Raw genomic sequence first — 4,877 nt, 5'->3', positions numbered from 1 at the left:
TTACACGTAAAATTGCCTGGAAAAAAATTTCCATCACATAGATTTTTTTTCGTAGAATCGTATTACGCCGAATGAATGAGTTTATAGTTTTAAGAAAGTCAAGTTACCAAATGGTACTCGACTAATCTTTATTAGATTAGAAAGACCTGACTTGAGCTGGGCCAAAGCGCTACATATATAGCATTGTAAGTTTTAATATGGGTAGGATTCTTTACTTTTGTTTTAACGCACAATAAACATAGTTTTTTCGGAACAGGATTTGATATTGCTTTAAAATTTCCAGTTTCATACAGTGTAATTATTGCGCCGAAAGCTAGAGCTGCGAAACCTAAGTATTGGACCTATTCTATTCTGCTTTCTGTCCACACTGTTAAAAATAATATTAAATTTAATAGACCCATGCGTATTAAAATGAATGTATCAATCATATGAAATCTTCATTAAGAGTGACTATACACTGAAAGAAATAATTCGACGATACACGCATAATTCTGGTGATTCCAATCATAATGTATTGCTCGCTCAGCTACAGCGATACCGTTTGCGTATTTTACCTATACCATAATTGCTGAAGAAATATTTCTGCTTCAGTCATATGTTCTATTAGATATTTCTAAACATAAGACGACTGTAGTAGAACGAATTTGTACGGATGCGTCAGACAGAATTTGGTTATCAACCATACGCACGACTCTCAGCTGCACCTACCGTTGAGGAGATCTAAGCATACCGTTCGGATAGTCTAATTCTATGGCATGCCTGATATACAGTGCTAAAAAATAACGAAGTTACCTACAAATCCTGACCTACTGTATACACAAAATTTAAATATTATTCTGAAGATACAAAAATGAAAGGCAAATAAATGTTAAATACAGCATTTATTTGTTGTAACCGCAACAGTATAAACTGCTCTTAATAAGAGGGTGAAAATGTCAAAATCTCTTAGCATTTCGTAAATGTCACAATGAAATTACGGTTAATTCAACGGTTATCCTTCAGTAAAATAAACCTCTATTCTTTCGTATTACATACTGAACGACATGTAAAATCCACTGAACCGAGATTGCAATAGTAGTGCAGTGGACATTACTGAAATATCGGTACATGCTACCGATCCGATCGGTTTACTTAACTCGCCCCTAAAGTCGCAACGCAACCTATCCGCGCGGAACACCGGGTGAATTCACGACGCAATCGGCAATGAATGGATTGCATCAACTAAAAAACATTCCCTTTTGACATTTCCGTGACAGTCGTCACATTACTCCATATTCCTACTTTGCAAGGAAGGGGTTTTATAAAAATAATACAATTTTGGATGGCACAACTTATTCACAGATCGCGTACACTTGAGAGTCTATTGGAGCAAGACGTGTTTCTATTTCGTGACTGTTTCAGCTGCCATATAGATATGCTGTGAATGATAGAACTTTTTTTGTGTGTCGCGATGGCATGGTTATGTATACAGAAGTCGTTCCCGAGGTCACCACAGTCAGTTACACATGCATTTCAAAATTATTTTACAGATCGCAACTCGTATACTACTATCGGCGAGAAAACTATAGGCATCTGCCTTTGAAGATTAACAACTCAGTCAAAAAAAAAAAATTCTAGCGCAACAAAAAAACAGTCATTTGAAAGCTGAAAGTGTTCTACGTTTTTTTGGGTACATTTAAGAACAGTCAAGATTAGAGAATTATTTCTTATACAAGGGGCGATGGAAAAAATTTGAAAAAATTCATGTGTATGAGGAAAACTGTTGTGAACCATTTGCAGTGGAGAAATTAAAAAAAATAATAAACATTGTTGCTTAAAAGTACAAAAATGTGCAACTATATTATCTTCAGTTCTAATACAGATATTAAAGCGATTCAAACTGCAAACTGTAACTGATAGGCTCTGTATTTATTTTCAATCGCCCGTAAGGATGTGTTAGTCTTATTTTTTGTGAAAATCGCGATATTTTTACACATTTTTTTTGTTGGAAAATAAGTGACAGAAAGCAAGGGGGCCCGTTTTTTTTACTGCCGACCACTGGTGCCTTTCTTTGACCCGTGGCCAGATGCCATCCAAGCATTCAGAACTAGGGGCCGAAGAAAGGCACCAGCGGTCGGCAGTAAAACAAAAAAGGGCCCCCCTGCTTTCTGTCACTTGTTTTTCGACAAAAAAAATGTCTAAAAATATCTCGATTTTCACAAAAAAGAAGACTAACACATCCTTCTGGGCAATTGAAAATAAATACAGAGCCTATCAATTACAGTTTGCAGTTTGAATCGCTTTAATATCTGTATTAGAACTGAAGATAATATAGTTGCACATCTTTGTACTTTTAAGCAACAATTTTTATTATTTTTTAAATTTCTCAACTGCAACTGGTTCACAACAGTTTTCCTCATACTCATAAATTTTTTCAAATTTTTTCCATCGCCCATTGTATAAGAAATAATGCTCTAAACTTGACTTTTCTTAAATGTACCCAAAAATCCTTACTTTTTTTTACATTTTTCAGTCTGCTAAGCACAAAAATTTTTTTACATATACGTCTTCAAGCTTAATAACGTAGAACACTTTTAGCTTTTAAATGACTGTTTCTTTTGTTGCCCCAGAATTTTTTTTGACTGAGTTGTCAAGCTTCAAAGGCAGATGCCTATAGTTTTTTCGCCGATAGTAGTGTAGTGGTTAAGACTGTTGACTTGCATGATTAGGTTTATGCGTTCGATCCCCCCCCCCCCATTGCGTGCGAAATTTTAATTGTATTATAAGCATTCTTTTTTCTGCATGTATGATATTATTGAGATCTGTCATTATAAAGAATTTTGCAATTTTACGTTGAATATTGAATAATTTTAACCATATCAAGTACAAAAAAACTTTTAGGACCATCGTGCATAAAGTCTACTCCTAAATTATCCGTCGCATGAAATCCAGGAATCTGATTAAATATAGAGTCCTCCCCAATGCCAGATAAGCTAGAATGATTGGTAAGAAAGTCCTCTTTGTAATTATCTCGAGGGCTCAATAAAGATAAATACACTTCACAGCAATGAGTCCTTTCAAATATGTACATTTTACAAAAACGGCAGGCTTAATTGCCATTGAAACTTTCAATATAACCTAGTACTTGATGACGCCCTAAATTATCAGCTGTAATCAATCCGAGTGGAAAATAAAGAACTTTTTCCCTTGAAGAAGATTAAGTTCTATTACTTTTTCTTGTGAAAATTGCAGTTCCTCTACTAATTTGTAAAATATAGCATCATTCCCGAACTCTTTCCTATCAGCGAAGTGAAAAAGAAGAGCAATGAAAATGGAACTAAGAGACGACTGATACTCTGATGGAAAACATGGTATGCAAACATAAATAGCAACTACTTTGTGAACCCCAGCATGGCTGTCCATACCGTTTCCAGTCTCGTAGTCGTCAAAAGGTATAAAAAATGGTAAAACATCTTTTCGTTCTTAATTTTTCATTTTGTTTTTCCACAATGACCGTTGAATAAAATTGGATATTACCTCAGTTTCGTTTTCTAACTTATTCTTATAAGCCACAACAGTATCATAAACATTTGGCATTTCGAAAATTCTTTTGAAAATCGTTCGCAAAGGGAAAAATGTTTCCTTTATTTCCGTGAGATCTTGGCGCTAACGGTGAGTTGTATAATTCAGAAAGTAATAAAAGTGCTTCATAATGAGGAGCTTTTTGAAATTGACCAATATTAAAATCCGCGAACTGATCAGGTTCATTCGATGATTTAATGTCAAGTAAGATAGAGCTAGTTTGTTGGACCGAGCTGATGTTTTTTGGCAAGATTTCTTGAATTAAAAGAGGGGCGCAATATTCATTCATAGGTACTACATGCTCATTAGAATGCGATATATTCCAGTGCCTCCTGTAAGATTTAATATTTGTGAAAACTCGAATACATCCATCTTCACTAAATTTTATTCTACTAGTGGCATCAAGCCGATGAAGGATTTAAAAGTGATCCCAAATTTTTAATAAAGACGACGAGTGTGTAGGGTTGGTAACGTACAATACTCCACGTATTATACGTTTTTCTACGCGTATATTTCCACGTATATTAACTCTCTAGTTTTCTACATGATTTGACGTATATTACGTCCGATTGGAAACTTTCTGTGCGCATGCGTCAATTTCGATAAATACCAATAATATAATCTATTTTCCTTCACGTGGGATGTGGGCCGTGGTCTTGGTCATGGTCATGGTGCATGATTTGTGATAGTGTAATTCACAATACTACAGAATCTAGAATTCTAGACAAATTTTCAGAGTTTTATGTTTATTGATTCGGGTTACATTATTTTATTCGCCTTGTAAATATTTCGCAAAGCACCAATATTTTAAAATTCTTTAAGGGAATGCTCTTCACGACCACGTGACCAAACTAGTCCCCGGTTATGAGCTTTTTTTTGGTGTTCACTATGTCCACACGGATTGAGATATCGTGTTTAAAATTTGACAGATTAAATAAAAAGCACTAAAAAACGTTTGTATACATCAATAACATTAATAATCAATAACATTAAAAAAAATTAATGTAAGCTATAAAATTTGCACATTCGTTGTAAATCAACAAATAAGTATCTGCATACACGTAACCTATCATTATTTTTGGAGCATTTTTAGCAATTTCTAGTGAAAAAAAGAAACTTTGAACGTCGATAAAGTCGAGATCACGAGACTAAGTTCATTCATAAAATTTTCGTGTGGAGAATGAAATAATTTTCATTTTTTTCGGTTCTCACTACGTCCACACGGATTGAGATATCGTATTCAGGAGTCACTGTCAACAATAGTTATCAGCTGATCGATTCAACGTTAAAAATAAGACGTCAAGAATGATTGAAGT

The sequence above is a fragment of the Belonocnema kinseyi genome, chromosome 5, assembly GCF_010883055.1.
Source record: "Belonocnema kinseyi isolate 2016_QV_RU_SX_M_011 chromosome 5, B_treatae_v1, whole genome shotgun sequence".
Classification (NCBI taxonomy): domain Eukaryota; kingdom Metazoa; phylum Arthropoda; class Insecta; order Hymenoptera; family Cynipidae; genus Belonocnema; species Belonocnema kinseyi.
The sequence above is the reverse complement of the archived record's forward strand: the minus strand, read 5'-3'. Positions refer to the sequence as shown.